The sequence below is a fragment of the Cyanistes caeruleus genome, chromosome 10, assembly GCF_971803275.1.
Source record: "Cyanistes caeruleus chromosome 10, bCyaCae1.hap1.1, whole genome shotgun sequence".
Lineage (NCBI taxonomy): Eukaryota > Metazoa > Chordata > Aves > Passeriformes > Paridae > Cyanistes > Cyanistes caeruleus.
In genome coordinates, this window is record NC_141710.1 from 9128165 (window position 1) to 9154778 (window position 26614).

The 26614-nt window shown below is 39.9% G+C and overlaps 1 protein-coding gene and 1 long non-coding RNA gene across 12 annotated transcripts in view; one reads left to right on the forward strand and one right to left on the reverse strand.

The window, feature by feature from the left end:
• The window catches only part of LOC147651284 (uncharacterized), a 178642-nt gene that overhangs the window by 145465 nt on the left and 6563 nt on the right, over nt 1-26614 (forward strand). For 9 of the 11 annotated variants that reach the window (XR_015274682.1, XR_015274699.1, XR_015274691.1 and 6 more), the window contains 3 exons: nt 3890-4052; nt 25043-25167; nt 26299-26338. This is a non-coding gene — a long non-coding RNA (uncharacterized LOC147651284). Of the gene's footprint in view, nt 1-3889; nt 4219-11339; nt 11506-25042; nt 25168-26298; nt 26339-26614 lie in introns of those variants that run through there. The other 2 variants (XR_015274684.1, XR_015274695.1) reach the window with 2 other exon arrangements.
• LOC111933541 (uncharacterized) overlaps nt 1-26614 on the reverse strand; it is a 234127-nt gene that overhangs the window by 56281 nt on the left and 151232 nt on the right. The window lies entirely within an intron of this gene.

Here is a 26614-nt window from a genome sequence, read left to right on the forward strand (position 1 = left end):
AGATTTTTGAGTTTTAACAAAATTTTCCCTAAGCAGATTGTGTAAAAAAATTGCAACAAACTCTAACTGAAACACTTTTCATTTCTTTCTTCTATTCAGTCCTCAAAGAGAAGTATTTTGTTTGGGTCAATCAAAACACTTCCACTTCAAATTTGAAAACACTTCATTTAAGTATTGAAGGTGTGGGGGTTTTTAATTATTGGTTTTTACTTATATTAACTTCAATTTCAAAGGCAACAGTGGTTCCAAACACTAAAATACTAAAACAGTAAAGAAAATAGAGATTTTCATTTTTGTAAACTTTTTTCAATTTTCCAAAAGTTCACCCACTGCTGAAAAAAACACGATGATTTTGCCTTTCCTCTGAAACCTGTTAAGCCAAGAATTGTCCATCCAATCAGATTAAAGATAGTCAGAACTTTCATACAGAACATCTTAAAAATATTATAAATATTATAAATCACCAAGCAAAATATTGGTATTTTTCTACATCATTACAACCCACTTCCCTTCATATCCATTTAAAACAATAGAAGCAGGCTCCAGATTGTGTTTTCCCAATGACAAGCTGCCCACAAGACTTTTATTCTAAGACAAAGTCTTTTGTAAGACCCCTATACACGCACTGCTCCTTAATCTTTTCCTGGAGGCAGTCAGATTTCAGACTAAAAAGGTAATGAGCCAGACAATAGCACTCTCAAGTACTAAGGATGTACATTTTAGTACGTCTAAAAATTCAGTTCAAGTTTCAGAACCTAATATATTCTACTCATCTACTACCTCATGCTGAAAGCACCTAATTTTCTTGTGAACACTAACTGCCTCTATCCGTAATCCAAGCCTTGTAGTTTTGACATGGCTGAAACTGTGTTCCTTTCTTATTTATCAGTATTGCTGCTTTTGATTTCAGAGACCATATACTCAGGCAGGATCCAAATGACAAATAGAAAACTGTTCTGCAAGAGAACTGAAAATTTCATCTTTCCCCATCCTACAGACATGTCAAGACAGGGCTCTCCTCACAGGGCCTTCAGTTGTCCCAGGGCACAGGGCTCCATTTACCCCATGTGAATTATTAGCTGGAATGTACAGCTTACTATAAAATATTTTCACTGCAACCCCCTTTTTGTAACGAGTTCAGCACGTTTTTGCAACACAAAATTGCAAACACAAGTAAATCCTGAGTGCTCTTGATTCTAGATGCAGGATTGGCATGGGCTTAGACAAACCCTAGGTTATATTATATTACATGGAGAAAGAAGGGGTCATAATTAGTGTGCACTGTACGCTAAGGAGTGAATGCTTTATGCAGAATGTGTTCCCTTATCAAAAGGCAACTCTTGTGGCAACAGTTTGTCCCTCCTAGCAAGAATATGATATTAGACATTTAGAAACAATTAAGAACTATCCCTTAACTAGTCCCCACGGAAAAGAGAGCAAGCTAAGGGAAGTGCAATATAGCCACTACTCAACCACCCCCAGAGAAATGTTGTTACAGAATCATTTACCATTCATCAGAAGAATGAGTTCAGACAGGACATCTGGGCTTGTCACAAGCCTCTCAGCATCATTAAAGATAGGCAGCAAACTGCTGTCCTAATCGTGATGGAAAACTATTAGACCTTCTTCACCAGCTCTTGCAGGGTTTTCCAGAGGTATCATACCATTTTTAAAGCTGCAGCAGAAAAGAGAAATTGTCTATGTGGACATGACATCCTTGTTTCTTCTAACCAAAACAATCAGGTAATGCACTTAAGAAAACTTTCTTGTCTTGCAGAAATATGTACCCATACGTGACTTTTCTGCAGCAAAAGAATGGTTTTCACAGTTACTCAGTGCTGCACACAGACTGCATTTCAGAGATAACCAAAATGACAGCCCTACACCCCCTTCCAGAGCTTCAGTGGACACCACTGTGTCTTCCCTTCAGTTTTTCAAAATAGTACCATGGTTCCTTCTATGAGAGTTATGCTATTTGTAGCTTTGAATGCAGAGGCATGGGTGATGAAATTTCACCCTCTATAACAGCCCAAATACCAGTACAGAACTTCACATGTACGATATTACCAGCTGACCAAGTGCACAATATCCTTGCATGCTTTGCCTTTACACTAAGATATCAGAAGACATAAGAACAGTCTGGGTAAAAATGCTCAGATGATTTAAAAACTGATCTTAAAAAATTCAATCCAGTTCTGAATCTAAGGGACAATTACACAGTTAATTTCTGAAAAGAAGTGGGGACTCTCCTGTTTCTATGTATGTTACAGGTCTATGAACACTTCTGAAACAAACCTTAGTAAACACAAATCTAACAAACTCCTCTATATATACACATCTAAAGGTGTGTATAGCCACTCACCACAACCTTTCTAGCCTGAAGTACAACTTTCCAGTCTTCTTTGGATTAAGTGTCACAGATCAAGCTGTTAGCTGGGAATCTATTTAGAACACTCAGAGGTTTCCCAGTTATCTCAAAAGAGCTTAGCTGTGCTGCTACTTTTCCATGGAGACCAAACTCCAAAAACCAGGCATAATTCAGGGTATCCAGTCCCTACTGCACCCTCCTGTTCAAAGAGCCAATTCTCAGAATGCTTCTTTCTAACTTCTAGGGGTCTTTTCCAACATTTTTTTCCCAGCTGCTTTCTTCACATGCCTTCCTTGGCATTACAGTTACACCTGGGAGTCTCCTCCTTAGTATATCAGCCAAGTAAAATTCATATTGACTTTTACAACACCCATTTATTTCCTGCAGAGCTGGGTACAATTCTGAGGTCTGATAATCATCTTAGAACTATATATTTGAGAAACTGTCATGTCAAGGGCCCCTTTGCATGTCAGCCACCACAGATGGAAGGGATAGCATAAAGGAGCATCAAAACTGACTGAAATACTCAGTTCTGTGCACAAAAGCGTACCATGCAGGCCAGAACTCCACCCAGCACTCCTCACACAGATGACTTGTGTGCAGGAGTATTCTCTGTATAACCACAAACTGCAGTTTGACAAATAAGTCCCTACTGCCTGGGGGGCGTCCTACGCTTATGCAGAGCTCCCAGTGGAAATCAAGGCAGCAGCAGTTAATTGCTATGTGGATTTTACAGGAAGCCAGGATATTTTTCTCTGGCTAACAGATGGTGCACTTTGCTATGACATGGTAACTAGACTACCATAGATCTTGCTCCAGTCTCAGGCAGGTGGCTTGGGAACACAGGGACAGTGGGAGACGCGAGTGTGCATTTGACACAAATGTGTCATTTGTTGGTTTTAGTCATGGCCTGTTCCACAGAGGTGATCTACAAACCTTCCAAGGGTCACCACTCCCAGTTGTCTTCACACACCACATCTTATGATTCTTCTCACAGAAGAAATTTACCTTCTATGGACAATTACATTTTCTTCCTCCATAAAAGTGCTCAAGCATGCATAGATATATTTTTTCTCATTTGGAGCCTAAATGCATTTATGATCAATCCATATACTTGTTCCTGTGCCAGTACCGCCTTTTAGATTAAGTAGTTCCTTCTTGTCTCTGGTTCTATGGCAAGCTGCCGTGGTGACTTATTCTCTTGTTACAAGGAGGTGGAGAGCACCAAAGATAATTAATACCTTAACACAGAACCAAGCTCTTCTAACGTGCATTTAAAATAAGCATTTTCCATTGAACTGTGTAAAAGGAAAACTGGAAATTTTGCAAATCTCAAAATTAAAATTAAATTATTAGCTGTGAAAAGTCATAAAAGAGAGGGAGAGGGAAACAAAGCTGTAGAGGAGAACAATATGTTTTTCAAAAAGTATTTTATTAAGTATCTTTAGGCTCAGTTTTCTGCCACTGTGATCTCTGTGCCAATGCTGATTATGATTTCCATTTTTCTGTGTTTAAATTCAGAGTTAGTTGATTCAGGTTGAGATTTACTCCAAGAGCAGTCAGAGACACCCCATGCTGAAAAGCTGCAGGATGGACTTAACCCCAAATCATCACAGCCACGTTCTCAACACGTTGCCTGTTTGGTCATCTCGCAAGATGTGAACCAGATGGGGACTGGCTCTGGGTAAGTGGTGATGTTCTGACACTGGTTCCAGCTCTGCTGTCAATTCCCAGCCCCAGTAAGCCACAGAGGAGCACTGCAGCAGGCCTGCTCCAAGTTCAGTTCATGGAATACAGATTTCATTCCCCCAGCTCCTTTTTTCTACCATTTAAAGAGAAGTGTTGTCTCACTGTGTGTTCGTCTTTTCTTGCTACCATACCATTAATGCTGTCCAGGATTAACTGTCCAGGAACTCTTTCACTGTTTTGACAGTACGAGTGCCACCTCCTAATGAATACAGACATCTCTGTACATTGATGTAATGCATCATCTTCAGGAACTGGATGTCAGCAGTTTTTCCTTAAATAACTAGAAGTTATCTAAATAAATCCAATTAGCTGATTTGTTCTGCTAAGGCTAATTAATTTATTGCCACCAAGAAAAAGAAGTTAAAGTCTTTTTGAAACCTCAAATCATAGACATTTCAGCTCTTCACATTGGCAGATGGCAGTTGTCATAAATAGTAAATATTTCTAGCGCAGGAGAGATTTTCCACAGAACAATTACCTCAAGATCCCATGCAACTTGCTAGGCCTAATATACCTCATCAAAGTGAGCAAGTGAATGGGATAAATATTGAAAAGCCATGTCAGAACCAAACTTCAGTGTATGAAGGTCAGAATATAGAATTAGAGCATGAAAGAATTAAGTTTCTTCCCTTGTCTTTTCCTCAAGGGTCTGGTTATAGCACTTTTAAAATTACTTGAATAAAATCCATTCTTACTCAAACTTTGCATTTTAATGGAACTTTATATTTCCAGTTCCTTATATAGCACTGAAAAAAACTATCAAGTGCATGTCACCAAACTTGATGTATACCCTGGAAATTACTGAATAATATTTGGACAAAACAATAATGCAGCCTAAGTGATACTGGCCTTTATGTTCACTTTACAGTCTAAAGTACAACTTGCCCAGAAAAAAATACAAAGAAGGCTTGAAAACCCTATTTGAGCATGTAAGTCTGTGCTCACACACGGTGGTGGACCTGCAGTGGACACTGTATCTACCTGTAGAAATCTTGTGAGCCTGTTTGGGAGGTAGCAGTCAAGGAGCAGAAAAAAATAAAGGCAATAAAGGCAACTAATCAAAATGGCATGAAAATAAATCAACTGAAAACATAAATCAACAGTGCAACAAAATATTTCACCAGCAGATATTTCACTTCCTTAGAGCAATCAGAAAATCAGAACTAAAATACCAAAGAAGTGCTCTATGATTTTAGTCCTCCAGTTTACAGCTGAAGTCACATTCACAATGCATTCTCCCAGTACATGAAGAGATCAGTTCAAAACCTAAGGCTGAACAGCACATTGCAAACTCATGGGAAGTGCAGCCAAGCTTGCAGGTTCACCAGAAAGTATTGGGGAACAGTTCTGGCTCTGCACTGCCAGGAGAATGAGGGGATCAGAACAGGAAGCTGGAGACTTTCCCACTGCCCAGCCTGTTGAGGATGTTTGTATCTGAGTTGTACCTCTTAAAGCTAGCAGACTTGTTCTGACCTCAAGAAGGCAACTTTAATGCAGAAGCATCTTTCTGAAGGTATATATACACTCAGAAGGTATTTTTCTGTTTTAACCTTGTGTACAAAAAACACCAGCTTTTAGATCGTTAAAGGTGAGGAAGAGAAATCCCACCTTCAGAACCTTCTAAAGACCTTTTTTACAGCAACACTGCATTACAGGTTCATGGTTTTTATCCATTTACTTATTAGCATTTTATTCTCCCCCTGACATACTGATTATGATAAAGCTGCATCCTAAACCTCACTTAACTGAGATCAAGCATATCATGAACTGCATGGCATATGAAACGCTGTTGCTTAATATTGAGAACCACTTTTCATGACATTTGAACAGCAGAAGCCGTTTTTCTTCCATTGGATCAAGCACATGCATGAACATGAGTGCTTTGGTGTTACTGGGGATTTTTGGTGTCAGGATATTTTGTTGGTTTCTTCTTAAAATCTATACACAGCTTGAAACTCTATTTTGTTTGGTGCACTCCAATGATCAAAGAAAAATACAAAGGAAATTCAATGGAAAGAAATTCTTCCAGGCTTTAAAGCTTTTAAGGCTTATTTTTCAGATGCACCTGTTCGGGTGCATTGCTCCAGAAATAGAGAAGAGAAAGAATGAGAAATAGAAAAGTCATTTGCTGAATTCTAATTCACCTATGAGGATGATCCTATTAATCAGCTTTCATATTGTTCCCAGTGACCTTTTCCTTCCTGTCATACTATTATTACCCTCCTGCTGGTTTTAAATCTTCCTTCCTGCATCACTGAATAAGAAGAAAGTTAGTTTAGAACAGGCCATGACCCCAAGTACATGAGACAAGTGCTGACTAACGATTAATTTTCTCTGAATCATGTTAACATTACTCTCCAGACCCCATCCCTTCAAACACAACTGATAAAAAATATTGGAGTGTAAAGTCAGGACTTTTTTCAATAACAGTCTTTCTTAAACCAAAGCAGCACATGCTTCCCTTTCCATTAGTGCCATAAAGATGTTTCCTGGCAGACCTGTCAACTGGACTACAGAATATTCCTATGAATATGAGCTTCAGTAAGTTCTGAAAAACTGTAACAAAAATATCCTCCTAAGAGCGAAGAGATATTTTTTTTTATTTCCTCTAGCTTTAAAATATGTTTAACTGTGGAGGGAAATTTTTATTTTTTCCAGTGTCAGGTGCTGAAATATCCCTGTCCTGCTGGACTACACTTATAACTTTATAAGTTTTCAGCATATGAACCATTTTTTCTTTGCAGAGGTGAGCAAAATATATCTTCTAAAAGTGATAAACTCTTACATTTGACTCACAACAGAGGTATTACAAATCCAAGTGCTTAAGGTTGTGACTGGAATTTGATAGACTATTTCTAGTGCCTCCATTCCCTTGGAGGTATAATAACTCAGAAAATCTAGTAAAAAAGCAGTTTACCCTTAATAAATAATTCTATTTAATGTGGCTGATTTTGCCTGGGTCTTCTTCCTTCCCTAATTTTGTAACCAGGAGCAGTTTAATTAGGACATGCAACAAATAAAAATAAAATAGTAAGAATGAATAATCTTGGCTAAGAGACCACATAGATCTCTATTCCATAGCTCCATTTTCATGCAGAAAAATTCAGTAGACTAGAAGGTATTGTTTTAAAGATTAAATCATGTGTTTTAAATGGGCATCACTGACAGAATAATGGACTAGCAATTGTGAGGAAAAGTGCCAGCATGGGATCTGCAGATTCCAAATAAACTTGAAAAAAACTCAGAGTTTCAACAATGCAATGAGATTAAGTTGCCATTCCCATTATTTCCTAATGGTCACATTTCTAACAACAGACCTAGAAGCCCAAGCCTGACAAACATTTTTCCCTGAGCAAATGCACTTCAGACAGCCTCAGCTAATTAGACTGAGTAGAATAAACTGCATATCAATAACTTGTGTGTTTTTGAGCTCTCTGAACCATGTGCAGAGTGCTGTAGCTGGATGGATACTGGGGGGTGTGACTCAACCAAACCTGCTGCAAAAGCATTTGATTCTAAGCAAACTCAATACAAATGCTTGCCTCCCAAATCTGGATCTGAGGTGCATCTGTTCCTCACATTAGCCTTTTCTTTATCACTTGCCAGCCTCTCTGACATGAGCTCAAGTGCTGATCCCACGCCAGGGCACTGAGAGGCTGCAGCACAAAGCCTGTGCCAGAACTCCCACACCAGACTAGCACCGTCTGCGCTCAGGCTTTTCTTATTTCTCAATTACATTATCCAAGTGAGCACACACCACCCTGTCCTACAGAGATTCATGATTCCAAGGAGAGCCTCTAAAAAATAAGTATAAAAAGGTTAGATAGGTGATCAATTACAGCTTCCAGAGTTATGCCGCATGAATGCAAATAGCTCAAATATTAATAAAATCCCTAACATTTTACAATGAAGTGTAATTCTGTGAGACTGCAATGCAGCTGTAATGATGTGTCAAGGTGTGTCTGTGAAGGACTAGAACTGACAATAGCAATCGATGCCTCTGTGTCAGTTGTCACCCATTATCTTTCAGACCCTAGTCCAAAATTCAATCAAGTCTGCTACACAGGGTGCCTACAATCCCTAAACTATGCTTGGAAAAAAGAGAAAATGACAAAATAATCCCCTGCACTAATTAGGATACAACTGCTCCTTTAAAAATCTGATGCTCTTGACTCTAGAATATAAAGGAAACAACTGGCTTTTACCAGGATCCCCACACTGAAGATTTGCTTTTGGGTGGTAACATCAGTCCTTACAGATAACATTAAAAAAATATGGCCCTAGTTAAACACAATCTTCTGCCTTTGGAAGAAGTCATGCCTCCTTTATTCAGAACCTTCTTTCTACCACTGACTTCTGCCATCTGATTCAGCCAAGGAAGGAGAAATCCATATTTGCTACCTCACAACAGAGTGCTCAGGCCAACAGGTTTTAAGTGAAGATGCACATGCACTGAAGAGCCCATACAATGAAAATGGATCACAATGAAAGTTGTGACTTCTGAGCCAGGCTGGGGCAGTTCTGGGCAAGCAAAACAGCAATTTAAGAATATTAGAAATATTAAAATCTCCCTTGCTATCTCTATTACTAAGAGATCTTGATTATTATCACATATCTTCCTCATAATCCCATTAATGTCATTAGGCATCAAACACTTGAGTCCCAAACGGATACACACCGCATATCATTTTGAGACTTCAGGGCTGCTGTTGTTAAATGCCCACATATCTGTTTAGTCACTGAAGTGAAAGATATGTTAAGTACCAGTTCATTTGGAGATCCCATTACATTTGCTGTGAACTAACACTGCTGCCTACCTCTGAAAATCAGATTACTTGGTTAGACTCAGACCTTACAAATTAGCTGTGCAGATTTCAAAACGCTGCTCATCATGCTTCTCATCAGGTTCAGTCTTATTCCCACTGAGTTTCATGATAAATGCCTCAGAATCAATTAACTCTATGATCCTGAACAACTGATGATATACCAGGTCTTTTAATCCTGTTATTTGATAGAAAAACCTCTTACACAAACAAAGAACACTATCACATACAACAGAGCATGGCTGTGAATCTCTTGTTGCTCCTTAGTGTCTAGCTTGTTAAACCTCAAAAGGCTTCATCCAGTTCAGAAACATGTACAAGCCAATTATACAGACTCATCCAGGAACACTTAAGTGAAAAATTACACCTTAAATAGGAACCATTTCTCAAAAAGCTACCACTTGGCATTTCATGCAAGAAAAAAAAAAAAAAATGTGTTCATAAATACGTTTAATGAATATGTACGTATAAATATATACACTTATATGTGAACAAAAACATAAATATATCAACCATAAGATAAAACCTCCAGAAATCTGACTACACATTATGCTTATAAAAACAGAGGGAAGCCTCTCTGATAGCAGCCATGGTACAATATTTTACATGTAACACCTTTATAAAACCAAAGTGATGCCGTACCAGTGGTAACTTAATAGTAGTCAGATTCCAAATGAAATTCAGCTATTTTATAATATCATTAAATACAAGCATAATTTTCAAGCTAAAACAAAGACACCTTGTATAAAAGGGATGTGTAAAAATATGTTCTAGAAAAGGCCTTTTGATAAAGAGAAGCTCACGTAGACCAGAAGTAACTACTGCTTTTTTAATTCTCTGCCTTTAGTGGTCTGTGCTCTCCTCTTGAGCTGTTGTACCTGGTTTACACCACATATGTCTCAGGCACAGATGAAGACAGCCCCTGTCTGTCTTAACTTCTGACCCTGGGAAGGTGAAATAATTTTGAAGCTATTCTTTTTAATCAGCTATTGATGAGCACCAGGGACCCGAGTTCAGGTGTATATCTGATACCACACAAACAATAGCGCAGAAGTATTTTCAGCTTCAGCTAAATCACAGAGCTCTCTGTTTTCACAGGTACTTCATATTCCTTTCTAAAATCTTCCAACTGTGAAAAGGTAGCAAATAAACACTTTTATTGGTAGAAAATATTCTTTTCTGCAGCCTGTGTTATGAAAAGAAATGTGTTAGCAAGCGTGTGCTTCTGTATCTCTTTGTATGCGACTGGGTCTCTGGTAAAGGGAGAAGCATTTGGCAACACCCAAACAAACATTTTCCACACACTTGCAGAAAACAAAACAACTCAGTTTCAGCATGGCATGCTCCTAGGGGTGGCAGGTACAATCTGAAAGACACGGGGCTCAAGCTCGATAACAAATCCTGGCTCAAGTCACAGGGCTGTGTAAGCTGAGCGCTACAATCTGGTTCAGCTACTCACGTTGTCACCCAGGTGCAGCCCACACCCAGCTGATGCTGCCACATTTTGGGAGGCACACACTGAAGCATTTCTGAGTCTCAATACAAATTTCCTGCTGTCCATTAATGCACCCATTCCCTCTCTACACCACATCTCTGTTTCTTTGCCTTGGGCAGGGGTGCTCATTCAGCTTGGACCAGCAGTGTATAACACAGGGAGTTCTTGGGTGCAGTTTGTCACATCCATACAATCACCTCCAGGGCACAATCTGACAAAACTGGTGACAATTGAAAAGCTCCTGCTGATCAAAGCAAACCTGGATCCTAACCTCCACCTTCAAGGACAAACCTGTGTGTGACCACCATAAGATGGAGGCTTTCTCACCAGACTGTAACAACTGCTTTTGATAAAAATGCTAAGTCAACACGTTTTTCAAAGAACAGACTTTTTATACAGTCCTCCATAATCTCCTCTTTATAATAAAGTGTGTGTATGCATATATGCATATCATGAATGGGAAAACCCTTTGGTGAGGGTTACCAGACACATAAGAAATCCTAAAAAAGTGAAATTAGATGACTAAATCTAAATTACCAGAAGCAAAACACTGGAGATAAAAGTGAGTGAAGCCAGGCCTAGCACAATGGAAACAGCTTTGTGTCTCCTCTCGACCCACCCTGCTTCCAGGAGGCATTGCAGCCTTTCCCAATCATGAGGGAAATAATATCTGAATTCTAGCCCAGGAGCAAACCTGCAGCTTGATGACATTGTAGCCATCAGATTTTGTTCATTTCAATCAGCCCTACAGTCCTCTCAGAGCCTTTTTGTTTGCGCTTAATCACTTCCTTTTATTGCTATTTTCATAATAAGGAAAAAGGTGGGATAGCTGACACGGTCCATAGCAGTTTCCCTGGGCTTAGCACATCAATGTAAACAACTTTTTGTTGTTTATTATTTACAGAGCAAATTTTACTCCAAGTGCCACAAAGCCACTCCAGGTTTTGCTTGTCAGGACACCACAGTCAGGTTTCTGAAGATCATCAGCACCTACCACAAAACAGACTAAAAATTTATTACACATGTATCAATAGCAGGCCCTGAATATTTGAAATATTAAAAGGCACATTGAAGCCTGGGGGTTTTGTTTGTTCATTTGGGCGGGAAGGGGGTTATTTATTGGCTTGTGAGGATTTTTTTGTTTGTTTGGGGTTTTTTAAGACAGTGCATCTATCACTTATTTTAATTGCAAAGAGCATGTGGCAAGTCTTTCATTAAAAATTTTCATAGATACCAATGTAAGGAAAAGATTATTCCAAGATGACTAGTGTGGTTATTTTGGCAAGTAGTATACTGCAAAAAATAGTTTGTAAATGAAAACTCAATTTAGCAAATTTTTCCAACTGTAAAAAGGGAATACAAAATAAACCATTTAGGCTTTTTGTTTCAAATGACCTTTCTAACGAAAAAAAAAAAAAATTAAAAGGGCAAAGCAATAGGAAGATGGAATGAAACATTTAGCTTCATGACAAATTAAATGTTTCAAGTCAACCCAGAAACATTTCCAGGCCAGAAACCAAACAGAAATATCCTGTAATTCTATAAAACTTATGAATAAAACCAAAATAGGTATGGGTTATAAATATTAATAAATTTCTAAAATGTGACACCATACTATCCTGCATCCATTATCTTGATTTACAAACTGCAAACCTGCATTTGTGTTCTATCCAGATTTCAATTTGGCTCAAGTCTAAGACAACTTTCCATTGAAGTATTTGAAAAGCTTATTATAACATAACACAAAAAGGAAAGAGCCAAACCTGAGTTTCAGAAAATTATTTTTAAAGCAAAATAAAACTAATGGTTTATGATGGCCTGAACAATAATTCTGGCTCTGACTGCTTTAACCTAGACTACTATTGAGAAATGTTACTACTACCAGTTATTCATAAAGCAAAATACTCCTAATATTTAGTCCCAGAAGTTATCACTGCACTCAGAAAAGTTGTAACCACGGAAGGGTATGAAGCAGCATCAAATCCACTCAGAACCTATGTGCTGCTGTCCAACACAGAGATGAAAAATTCTGAGAATCTCTGAGGAAAGCACTGAGGTGTCAGTAATGGCTGGAAGACCCTGCAGCAAGAGAGGGACTGATTGGAGGCATGAGATAAATCATGGACAGCTGGGAGGTGTAAGCATAGGAGGAAATATCTCACCTTGTGCCTCTGAGAAGGGAGCCTTTATTGCACAAAATTGAAGCAAGCTCCTGTGATAACAGAGAAAGAAAGAACACATATAAAGGGTTCTAGTTTAGCAATACCTAGCTAAATTACAGAGTCACTGAAACTTTTAGGTTGGAAAAGACATTAAGATCAAGTCCAACTGTTAACCCAGTACTGCCAAGTCCAGCACTAAAGTATATCCCCAGGCACCACACCCATGAAGAACGTGTTCTGATGCCTGAAGACATTTCAGTGAAGAAATTTTTACTAATATCCAATCTAAACCTCCCCTGGTGCAACTTAAGGCAATTTCCTCTTGTCCTATCATAGAAGAATCCAACTCCCACCTGGCTACAACCTCCTTTCAGGGAGTTGGAGAGAGCAATAAGGTCTCCCCTGAGCCTCCTTTTCTCCAGACTAAATACCTCCAGTTCCCTCAGCTGCTCCTCACCAGGCACCAGCTCCAGACCCTTCCCCAATGCCTTTCCAAGTTCCTCAATGTCCTCCTTGTGCTGTGAGGCCCTGAACTGGACACAGGATTTGAGGTGTGGCCTCACCAGTGGTGAGGACAGTCACCAGCACAGGAGGACAGTCACTGCCCTGACCCCACTGGCCACAGCTTTACTGCTACAGGCCAGGATGCCATTTGCCTTCCTGACTAACAATAGCTTACAGGCCAATATACAGCTGGCAAATAGACAAATGCTTCTAGAAAACCCAGCCTCCAATGGCAAAAGAGAAGTTACTAGAAGGATGGCATAAGACAAAAAGCAGCATAATGCAAAGAAAGTGCTGTTAGAAAATAAATGAACTATCTAGGGAAGAGCAGTTTGGACCTCACTGCAATAAATTGTGATACATCAGCGTGAAGCTGATGTGAGAACTTCAGGTCCATACAACGCTGATTACTTTTGGAAGTATAGGAAAGAAGAACCTTCAATTATAAAAACTGTAACAAAATACCATAAGCATATTTCAAGTGTATCATACATGGCAGGAGGAAATGTAGACTTGAAAGACAGAAATCTGTGAATAAAATTTCACCTCAGAACCACTACAAAATTATTCAGGGAAGGTGAAATCCTGCCTGGTGTTCTCAAATCCACCACCCACTTCCCAAGGATAGAGTGAATACTTCTCTCTGACTCTTCTCAGAGCATGAGATTGCTGCCTCTCCAGTTTGTTTCTGTAGTAGAATAAGGTAAGTAAGGGTTTCACCTGCAGTCTTCCTTCTAGAAAATTCTCAGATCTCTGTCATGTTTATCCAAACCTACCCTAATGCTCATGCAGAGCTGCTGTGATACTTAGTTCCACATCAGGAGGGTGTAGAGGCTCCTCATTTCATGTCTTTCCTAGCTGCATCCAAAGCAGTTGTGTTGGATCCACCTTGCTGAAAACAACAGCCATTTTGTCAGAAAATAAACTGCATTCTCCAAAATAAATGCTGTCCTGTAAAATGCTGTAGTGCACAGATTTGGTGCCATTGGACGGTTGCTGAAGGCATTTTTAAGAAACTTTGTGCCTTAACAAAGGCATCTGATTTCACTCCTAAAAAGTTCACTAGAGAGGAAGATGATAGAAAAGCAAAATTCAAATGGTTTGGTCTTTTCCATGAGACATGTCCATAATAGATTTGCCTGCCTGGGAATGAGGAGATCAAGAAAAACAAACACCATAGGTAGCCTGGAAACTGAGGAGCCTCAAGGGAGCTGCTGAGGTAGAGTGTTATCTGACAAGGCAGCAGAGAGCTCGTGGGCTGGAAGCATGTACTGTAAAAGATGGGAAACAATTGAACTGGATTCTGGGCACCCATTGGGAGTGTGAAGTAATGGGAACCTCAGAAGGTTATCTAGTTAGGAATGGCAAGCAGCAGCAAAACAGAGCCATGGCAACAGAGGCCAGAGCTGGGGGCTCACCAGGAATGTCACACTGGAGGGCACACACAGTCCAACAGAGAAGCAGCTTTGTCCAAAATGAGTTATTGCATACAGGGACTAGAATGACTCTGTGGGTTCTGCCAGTGAAATCCAGGCTCACAGTTTCACTCCCATCTCTTAGGACATGTCTGTGTTGTATATTTGGCCTAAAGCCTGAGCTCAGGGGCTTTGGCCTGGCCAGTCTCCTGACTGGTTGCTTCTAGAGTCCAAATTAGCACACAACCAACATGCCTCCCTGCTGAGAGAAGGCAATTGAGAGCCCAGAAGCAGAAAAAGAAAGCTTCTGAACTCACTTCTCAGCTGGGTTTGGAGCCCAAGAGTATGAGTGCTCCTCCTCTGCTGCAGAGCAGTCAGTATGAGATAGCCCAAACCCCTGTGGCACATGGCAGAGCAGAGGGAGAGCTTTCCTTGCACTGCCTAAGAGCTGAGAGGCACCGAGGAGCTGGGCTGTGCCACCTCTTAGCCACTGTTATTAATGCAGATTCCTGTGTTGACATTGCATCAAAACATCTGAGCACACCTCAAGTCCAGGAAAGCTGGATCCTTGCTTCTCAGAAGAGAAACCTCAGTGTCACTGACCAGGCTGAGGTCAATGACACTGTTTATTTAACAGTGTGCATGGTTGGTAAATGGCGACATAAACATTGATTCAGGCCCAAGTCAAACACAGAATGCAAACCTGGCCTGAGTGGGGCCCAGCTTACCAGTTATTTTACTCTGCCAAGAAAGCAGAGCAGAAATTAAAGAGGTTTGAACTGACAGTGGAAAAGCACAGCTAAACAAAAGGACATGTCTATAACACACCATTACTGCCACAATGGAGGTAGTACTAAGGCAGCCTACAAAAACCCCTCAAATCATGAAACACTGGTTGGGTGCAGAGGTGCCATTCATGCCAGGATGAATTAATCCAGAACTGGATTTGCATTGACTCGTTCCACAAACTATTTAATAGGGAATTGTATGCAGCAGCTAAACTGCATATCTTAGAGACTTCCAAAACAAACCTCTCCAGCCTCTTGATTCATTTGCCTTACACCTTTTCATGAGGTCCCAAACAAGTTAGCAGGCAAGAATGTTCCCAATTTACAAAAAAGAACAATAATTAACTGTTGGAAGAATGGTGATACGAAGTAAATGTCAGATTAGTGATTATAACCATAAAAAAAAGAAAAAAAATACCAAAGAAAAATCACACAATAACACCAACATCAAAACATCAAGAGCTGCAAGGAACACAGTGTTACAAAAGGGGATTGATAAGTAACATGCTCATTTGATTCTGATCAAAATGCAATTTATTTCAGTCTTTAAAGGATGTGATGAACTGTGTGTTGGGTACTGATCAAGAATGATTCAGTGAGTAACAGTAAAATAACAAGCCAATTTCAGAAAATCATTATGTTTGTACAGGATTAATGAATAGAAAAAAGGCAAAAGTCATCAAGTAAGTTATTTTTTAGAAATTATTCTCTCAACTTTAGCAATAATAATTAATTACAAAATTCGCAGGCATGTGACAATAGACTGATTAGTTTATAGTGTATCTACCCTGAAATACAATTAATTAAGAAAAGACAAGTAGCCAAGTTGAACAATGAAATTAGATCTTGTCTTTTAATTATAAATAATTGTATCATCACCTGTCTGTCCAACCAATATCTAAGCCAATCACTGGCCTGCAAAAGAAGAGACAACACTTTGGCTAAAAAGAGTACAGAAAATAGAAATCTTTATCAAAAGAAATATACACTAAATCCACAAAAAAGTGCATGTTAGACTCTACTATCTTTGTGGTCTTTTCCAACATAAACAATTCTGTAATTCCCCTTTTTCAACACTTTTCACTTTTTCAACAGCCCCAGTGACTGCTACAGATATTATGGATAAATAGCATTTTAAAAATAAGAACAAAAATCCTGTAACTTGAGGCCAGCAATTGTGTTCAGAATTCCTTCCCCCAGAGCAGACTGCAAGGAAGGATGAAGGTCAAAAGACCTGTATCTGGTTGAAATTTGGTCAGCTGTTATTAGCCGATGTGCCTTTAATCATGCCTCACACCTGTTGAGCTGATTAACATGAAATAAGTTATACCATGATGGTTTCTCTTGCCAGACTGGCTCTATTGTAAGACTGACCATCTACTCAGTGAAAATGTTCTCTGCAGGTGAGGGACAAAGGGAGAAACCAAATACTACCATGACATCAAAACTACTAAAATCAGGCTCCTGCAAACTCTGGCAGAAGATTTTCCACAGTTTGGAGCATTTATAATGTATTCCTTCCATGTAAACATCAGTGCCAAATAACGTATGAACTCAGCATGTAGCCTTCTGCATTGGTAGAAAACATAGAGGACAGAATTATAGGATCTCCTTCACACACACTCCTCTCATTCATTACTCAAAGTTCTGAGAGAATAATGTCTTTCTGATAACTCATCCCTGTGAAACTGAAATTAACCAAAGTACAATCATGCAAGCCATATTTCCTTAGGAAATTAGGCAAAGAAGTGTCTTGATTCACCTGCTTCTGCAATTCTCACTCCATTCATGTGTCAGGCTTCTCAGTTCATTCCTGCCAACATAGGCATAGGAATATTCCCCTCAAAACCAAGGGCTTGGGGTTATGATCATATCACAAACTCAGAAACTTCAGTTTCATTAATGCAAATGAAAACACAGCACTGTGAAACAAAGCAAATATTTGAAATGATAGCACTAAAAACTCCTCTACCAAAATATCCCAGTATATTTCTGGATTGGTGCCACTCCTACATTACAAATTCACAACTATTTTATATTTGTGCCTTTTTTCTTCTTCTTCCAGGCTATCAACTCCATAGTTTTTCTTAGGGATTTGCTCATTTTGACTCTATTTTTTTTAAATGTATTTGCCTTTACACAAATACAAATGTTGTATACAACAGTTTTGCTTACAATTATCAAGTGCTCAAATTATTTGCTCCAATGGTACCGGTAATCTGCAAAACTGAAATACATGACAGAAAAGCTCATGGAAAAGCCAGTCAGAAATAAATCTGAGAACTGGAACCAAGGCAAGGGTTGAGGACATGTTTGTATCCGTGCTACATAAACACAGTAAACTTTAGTGGTCTTTAGTTCATCAGCACCCACATGAACAAATATGGGATCCAGTTTAGTCTAACCTCACCCATTTGCCCCAGAAACCTCTATAGATCAAAGGGGATGCAAAGTTAGAAAGCAGAAAGACTAAAGATAGTGGGAGCTTCTACAGCAGCACTAGAACAGCTGGTGCAACAAGCTACCACCTCTCAAATTGTCATAGAAAACAAATTACTGCCTCCTTTTCTGTGTTTACAGAGGGAGGAGGATGGGAAATAAAATCAAACTCAATCAAAGAAATGTTCATTAATAAAAACAAATGTGTGAAAATATTAAGAGCTCAGAGATTGGTTGTGTCATGAGTTGGCTTTCTGGAAAGCCGTGGCCTTCAAAATCACCACACTTCTGTCATGAGATCACTCTGAAATAACACCTGCACATTTGGGGTTTGAGGAGTGTGAGTTTCACCTTAAACACCATTAAAATAAGAAATTGGTCACGCAGCCACTCATCAATAGACACAACATCAGTGAAATAATGTTGCTCATTTTTCTGTTCAACATTAAGAGTCTTGTGACAAGCATGCAGGAGAGAGTGTGCACTCTATCAATGTTACATGATGATGATGATCCTCCTTTGATAAATGCATGAACTGTGAGATTTCCATAGCAACTTTAAGTCTTTGTTTGTCTAGTAAAGAAAAATACCATCAGTAATATCACTGACAGGTCAGCTTTTTTTACTTGCATGTAGGAATAAAGAGGGATAGAGAGAGAGTGATAAATACGAAGGCTGTCATACTTGGGACATGTGTTGTTTCAGTACTGTAAATTGCTTTCTAACTCTAAGTACAACAGTTACATGCTCTCTGTTGTATTCAACTTATAATTCCCATCCATTTCCTGATGCAAAAATTAAAGATGTGTAACTTCTCCATGTTGATTTGCTTATACATATTGAAATAGAGCTTCAAGACTCAAAACCCTAAGTGCTTATGAAAAAAGGATTATGATATCATTATCTGCATCCCAGCTCCCTGAAAACCCCACCTGCACTGCAGATACAGATACTGGCTGCACTGCACTAAAGGTAGATAAGCATTATCTACAAAGGAAGGTGCAAGCTTTTTGAGATTCTGAATAAGTGAAATATGAATGATCAGGAATAGGAAGGCATTCAGTCTCTGTTTTAGCAAAGTCTAATTTCTACTTAGAGTGAATGTTTATTAAACAAGCCAGTTACAGTAAGCACATAACAGCACAATGGGTCTGGAGTGACTGGGACCGTGGACATTCATGGCCTGGGTACTAAAGTGGATTGTGCCCCACAGCCCAAGCTTCCCTCTTGCCATGCACAGCTGCTGCTGCTTTTGGCAGGCTGGAAGGGAATGCCTTGCTATAAGCAAAGCAACCTGAAAAGCTGAAATGTTCTAGAATTTATCATTCCTGCTGCAGAAACCTTCTGCATGTGTGCATTTCCTTTGGTGATTTTTCCTGCAAAAAGGATCTTTGCAAATCCAAATGATTTCTTGTGCTGTGTATGAGCATTATTCATATTATTCCATCAAGAGTACTTACTAAAGTATCCATACACCTGGTATAGTATATATATTTTTTGCAATTATATTTTCTACAGTTTTCCATATGAGCAGTCATTAGCTTGGAATAAAATCTGTTTCCTGACAAATTTTCTGTTCTGCTCCACATCTCACTTGTTTATGAACCTGATTTGTTATAGGTAGATTCCTCAAGGATATGTGCCATGTCTCTTGTTAATTTATATTTCAGCAAGTGCAATAAATTTTTTCTGAATACTTGAAAAAGTCAAATGGGGCCAAGTTGTTCAGTGGTTTACACCAGCATTATTCTGCCAGGCTTAACAGAACAGTGATGATTTAAACCAGCTGTTTATTTAGTCCATAAAAGAACTGAACAGCAGGTAAAAGTATTAATTACTCATTGTGAAAAATTAAAACAAAGTTCAGGAGCTCAAATTCTGCCCTTTAAAACTAATAAAAAGGAACATCTGCTTTAGGTACATTTTATGAATAAAGACTTAGCTGACCACGGTAGCATTTGCACCATTTTGGGTGAGCACAAAACCCTATTATCCCAGGAAAAGGAAAGCAGCACAACATCACAGTCTCTCTATGGCTCAAGAGAGGGAAGGAGAACACTAGAGTAAGCAGCCCCTGGTTTGGTGGAATCCCCACATTTCAGTTCATGGTTTAAAAGGTATTTTTTCCTTTCTGCAAATAGTTTTGTGTTTTCGTGAAAAAAAAAAAAAGCTGAAATTGATTTTGGAGCAACAGATCTCCCTCTTCCTATGAAAGCACACAAATTATCTGGAGCAGAGTAAGAGTTGTTATTTCTCTCTGACATAATGAGTATGAAGCAGGAGAGCTCTGAAAAGAGAAGAGGAAAGAGGCTGCTGATCCTCAACCTCCCTGTACCAAAATAGATTCAAGCCTGCTGGACAGAGCAGCTGAGCCAACACACTTTGAACCCTCTTGGGATCCAATTTCACAGTTTGCAACACAGGGCAAGGGCTCCATCCAGGACAGATTTACACGGAAAACTAAACAGGTGATCTCCTTACTACCATTTTCCTCTCCTGCCTCTGGAGCTTGCAACAGCTGTGCAGTTTGTTTCCCCTCACATGTGTCACGGAGGATGCATCTTTCCCACTGCAATTATAGGGGTAGCTGATTGCAGGGGAGGATTTACAGATCCTCTGTGTTTTGTGCAGAGCCTTCAGTTTGCTGAATTTTCAGCAGGCAGGTGAGCTGGGCACATCATCAGATGTTTCACTTCTGTCAAAGTGCAAGCACCAGACAAATTTCTGGTACCTGGCAGCAGCAGAGCTCAATGTGGTGGCGTAGCAGAACAGTGAATGTCAGAGATGCTTGTGAACATCAGACAGAAAAGAGAGTTATGCACCTCCCTCATGCACAGGAACTAGCACGGAGTTTGGAGAATTGCATTTTGTGGTTTAGGAAGTTAATTTAGTGTTCAAAGGGATGGATCCCCTTCAAGCTAGTGGAAACTTAGGCCCTGACTTCGTGAAATAGTCCCAAACAAACCAGAAGTGACCTATCCACTATACTACAGTTATTCTACCTGAGCCAATTTGCATCTTATCCCAAAAAGAATTCACACCCTTGTATTTGTCCTGGCAGGCAGGCATCTTTACCAGCAGGCTATAACTGTTTGTTGTGCCTCTTCCACCTCCTTTTCCTGAAGCTGCTGTGTAAGCATTTCCACCCACCACTCAGACTAAATTAAAGACCTCATGCTCTGAGACAGAGAGGCAAAGTACCTGGCTGTGGTCCCAAAAGCTTTGCTCCAATCTCTGCTAAAGGTCTTCTCACCTGAAAGGCTAATCTCTACAGGTACCACATATCATTGCTCTGGGTTGTGTTAGCCAGGATGGGCCACCGGTCCTAGGGTGGTTCTTTGAATTCTGGAAAACCCCACTTGTAGCTGCCCCTAACCCCTGCATGGTGGTTACAGACCTTTTCTAATCCTTTTGTGGAGTTTTGTCCTTAGGGAGCTACATTTTGTCTGAAACATCTGTATTGCTGAGTTTATTGCACAGTCAATTGAAAATATTGCCTGTTGTTCCAGAGAATAACTTGGATTCAAACAGTAGGCTTCATGGGTCTGTGATACTCAGGGGGATGAGCTAAGCAAAGAATAAACCATTTTATCTGAAATTGGTGAAGTGAATGCTGTTCACATGTGTCTCTCATGGAGAAGTACATATCTGCATTTGTTAACTCTTCATGAAATGACAAGCTGGTTGCAGGGGAATCTCTTTGTACCATCACACTGCTGATACAGACACATCACCATAGCACCTATGAAGTCAGGGCTCTATCTTGCAAAGAATTCCCATCAGCTCTGTTAAGCACTGCTCAGTAGTCTCTGCAGATAGAATGATGATCAGCAGTTGCTGCTGGACACACAGGACAGTTCATGCACTTATAGATCTATTAAAGCCAAACACAAATACCAGCAGTCAGTTGAATCCAGCAGATTGCAGATGCTCCTTGGAAAATAAAGTCTTCAAGAGGCTATGCAGTGATGGCTACTTGCTACAGAAATTAACCAGTGTGTGCATGGTGCTCTTACATTAAGCTGCAGGAACATGTCCTCATATTCCTTACTCAGAAAACACTGACAGTCATGTCTCAGCCTGAAAACCTCTTAGAAACACTGTTGAAAATTACTTTCCATCATCAAAAAAGTATTCACACCTCAGCAAGAAGCCAAATAAGGACACTGTTTTGGGAGTGTCCCAGACACTGAGCTATTGTTTTTAATCCTCTTACTTAAATACGCACAAGCACAGAAATCTCCTAAGGTGCTTAGCACTGTATTGGACAGAAACAATCCATGCCTGTGCAAGGGGAAGGGAAAGGGAACTGAGCAGACATGCCTGCAGCCATGAGCAGGGAAAGTTCATGGCCTGGGTCAGCAGACTGCAGGCACAGAGCAGATCAGCACAGGGTCACAGGCATCCTGCCTGCTCTCTGACAGGAGCTGGACATGCCCAGGAGGCTCGTACACTGCCCAGATTTCAGATTCCCCAGGGCACTGGGGTCTCGTGCGCAGTGCTAGGCTGGCCTTTCCCAGCAAACCCACTCGGGAGCCGCAGTGTGGAAGGAGATCATCCTATGAAGTAAATTCTAAACTAAAAGGAAGCTTCCTTTCATTCTTTGTTCTGTTTCTCAAAATGGTTGTCTGAACCCAGAATTTCTGTTTGCAGTCTCTGCTACACAAAAGCAGCTGGATCCACCCAATTCATCACTGTTTTCCAGAGCAACTTAAACAGCAGCCTAAGCAAGGACAAAAAGCACTATACTTCTGGTTCCTTCTCTCCCATTCTTTTCCTTTTCTTACCTCTTTTGTTCTCCTTTTGTCTTTCACCCTCATTCTTAGACCATTTTATTTTTCCTCCTTTTTGTACTTTCACCTCCACTGCTGTCTGTAACTCCTCTTTCCTAACAGTGCTACTCAAGAATAGTTTATACACACTACAGAGCTGTGTGTAGTTAGTGCCACATAAATTGGAGGCTCTTAGGTGATAGAATCTGCTTGTACTTGCACTAAAATAGCAATCAGGATTACTGAGATATAATGGGAAGAAAAAGCAAGATAAAACCTGTCTGCAAGACTCAAGATAATAAATATGGTTTGTTTGTTGGGTTTGGATTTTGGTTTGGATTTCTTTTTTACAGGGAGAGGTGGGTTTTAATATTAGTGAAAGCAAATGCACCCACATCCATGAGAAAGTAAGAGTTGGAAAGATACAATTTAGGCAGAATAGGACATGCAAGACATAAGCTAAACGTCTATTAAAAAAGGCACTGGACAATATTGTGAAATCTTACAGGGAGGGTGGGACTGGCTAGTTTTAATATCAGATTTTCTTTTTCTAGGCCAAATTCTCATTATGAACAGCAGAAACAGAAGTACATACAACTAGGCAACATGAACATTTGTGCAACTTTGAGAAATGTCAAAAATGGGGAGAAAATAAGTTGTGTGTGACAAGACCTAGAAAATCTGTTTGTTCCTGGTAGCTACTCCTTAGCAGCCATCAGCTCTTCTGTTAAAACAAACATCAAAGGTCTGAAATTCCACAATGACTTTTGATGTCTGTACAAGTTCAGTAGTTAAAGTTGAAGACTTGTCACATGAGGAGTTTATGCCAATTATAAAGCATAAAAAAGAAATCGCACACATGCTGGCATATGTTCATTATTAAAACAACAAGTCCACCAACTCTCCTTCTCCGTTGAATGTTTGGCCTATTTTATGAGAAAATAAAAATGAAAAATAGCTCAAATTTTCAAGGTAAAATACTTGAAAGAAACAAATAAATGTCAGTAGTAGCTTTCCCTGCATGCCTTCCTGGACTCCTTTTTCTACTGAACTGTGCTGGTACATTCTTCAGCTTAACCCTCACATGCCCTTGTTATTTTTCTGTAAAGGATACCTTCTCCCTGTTCCAATACAGGAGCCTGGACTGATACTTTTTACACCATTGCCCAGTAGACAAGCTGGTTCCCAATGTCAACAATGGCATAATTTTCCCTATTAATTTAAAAAAAGAAATTAGATTACAAGTTGCCTAAATGTTGCCTATCATACTTCCTTTTGCTGCTCCCTTAACAATGCCAAGAATTCACAAGGCTGTGTTTATCCCCTAATAAATAAGCAAATAGACCCCAAATTGGTACAAACTGGCATAGCTTATCAAAAATCATTTTCCAAATGTTTTCACATGCAATAGCTATAATATCTTAAAGCTTATAGGTATATATTGAGAGTGAGAATAGATAATCCACAAAAGAAAACCACAAATTGAATTAAGCCATATTTCTCCACTTCTGTCTGGTAATGGAGCAGGAAGAAGACTGACTAGCTGAAATTATTTTTAATGGAGTAATTTTTATATTCAAGTGACATTTTCCAAAACACTGTAACAATTTGGCATCCAAACCTCATTTTCTTTCCAACAGGCACTTGGTGAATCTCTTGGTGAAAGAGCTTATGGGGAATAGTGATGTTTGAATATCTCACAAAAAGGGTGTGACATCTGCCCAAGGCAGCCAGATTCCTGTTGGAAGCACAGTTGTGTTTCCTTCCACTTAGCCTGGTTTGCTGCCACAAATCCACCTTCCCAGATACTGCACTGGACAGCACCCCTTGCCACAACGACTGCCAGAGCAAACCAGCAGGATGCTGGTTCTTTGAACCCTCATATCAGAGCTGACATATTCAGGGCTTCCTGATTTCCTACCATTCATTTTGGAGCCTGATGACCACTAAGGCTCCAACCTGAGCAGCTCTTTGCACTTCAGGGAGCTTCCCAAGCTGCTTCCAACAGGTTTGGAGCTTCCCAAGGAAGCATGGCAGAGCCAGGAGTCAGAAGTTATGACAGAGCTTTCGTTTAGGAAAGCTTAAACCGTGTTTTCCCATTCTTCTGAACTTAAAGTTTTCTCATTTTCCTTTGAGTGGAAAATTTTGAAATATCACTTTTTGTTCCAGTTCAGCTCAAAAACATACTGGAATTCATGTCTCCTCAAGCACAGCTCCCCATCATAAAACTTCTGAGTCTCAGCTAGTTCTTCTGTCTTCAGTGTCTTTGAAAATCACCCCCTGAGCTCTCTCTGATGAAATCATAAAAGCAAATGCATGCTTTTACTTCATATTCAGTCAAATACCAGATGTTTAAATATTCTCATCATATTCAACACACAAATATCTGTTCAAAAGTTTAGTTTCACAATATTGTGGGAATTACTCTCCTTCATACAAATGCTAATATTAAACGCTGGAAAGACAATGCATGCATAAATAAGACCATTTATAGTTATTCATTGTTCTTTGCTTGGTGTTCATTTAGGTTCTGGTGAGTAAGGGAAGAACAGCTGACATCTGCCTAGACGTGTGCAGAGTGTTTGACACTGTTCTGCACAATCCTTGTCTCAACTGAAGACACAGGTTTGGTGGATGGATTGCTGATGGTAGGTAAGGAATTGGCTGGGCAGTCACACCCACAGTGTGACCCCCACCTTAAATACTGCACCCAGCCCTGGTGTCCCTGACAAAAGGGGGACGTGGATCTGCTGGAACGAGTCCAGAGGAGGCCATGAAAATGCTCAGAGGGCTGGAGCTCCTCTCCCATGAAGACAGGGTGAGAGAGTTTGGGTTGCTCAGGCTAGAGAAGATGAGGCTTTGGGGACATCACATAGCACCTTAAAGGGCACAAAGGGGGCCTACAAAAATGTTGGAGTGGGACTTTTCACAAGGAGAGATAAGGGGTAATAATAAGGATCTAGTGAGAGGTGTCTCTACCTACAGCAGGGGGGTTGGAATGAAATGATCTTTAATGTCTTTTCCAACCCAAACCAATCATTATTCTTCTTGTAAAACAATTTTATCAAGCAAATAACAGCCTATGATTTCCGTGACCAGCTATACACTACACACAAACAGAGAATTAAGCCAATGTAAGCAGCAATCTGGGAACTTATTTCCCAAAATTGTTCTGTAAACAGTTAAACAACAAAGTTACAAGAAGTTAGTTTTCACTCTTTTTCTGTGCATGTATCTTCTAAACACACTACTAGCATTTCTTCAGCTACCTTGGTAAAAAAAGCATGCAGCATGGAGGAATTAGCTCTGCCACCTCCCCCCACTACCAGGGCATGCCCTTCTGCCTCAGCTGAGGAGGGGCTTTTCCACAGCTGCCTCTGGTCTACCACTGCTCCCTGGATTGTGGGAGCTGCAGGGCTGCTGAGGAACATGCCATTTGTGCTAGAAAGCATCCTAAAGCTTTTGAAATCCCAGCTGACACAGGCTGCTCTTGGGAAAACAGGATTCATAAAATCTTGGTGCAAAACTGTGTCACTGCAAAATAACACAAAAGAGTTTTGTGCCATGGTAATCGGATCCCATCTACAGCATTCACTTTAAGACAAATAGGAGGTGATGAATGAGACTCAAATTCTTTTGGTATGCACCAGCAGTCGAGATTTCATTAAGACCAGAGACATTGTTAAGGAATGCAGTGGCTATACTTTCTCCTATGAGCTGCTTTGAGTAGCTCTCTCTCCAGTATTTCTTTAGCAGTGAACAGAGCTGCTATTTGTTTTCCAGGCAACTGGATCACACAGACCAAGGTGAAGACAGAGGCTAGGTAAGATGCAGTACCCTCTATGTGAGCATCACTCAAGAGTGATATCCTGGGAGGGATAGGATCATGACATCTCTGGACATCTTGGTCCACTTCATTGATATCCATTCTTGACCTCACATCTTTTGGGACTTCTGAAAAACATGGAGATTCTGTTGGCTTTTATCAACAGATTAAGGGCTCTGAGCAACTCACAGGATTATGCCCTGTCAAATACAAGAGCCATTACTATATTATTTTTTTGCCACTCCATTCTTTAACACACACACACATCATTTT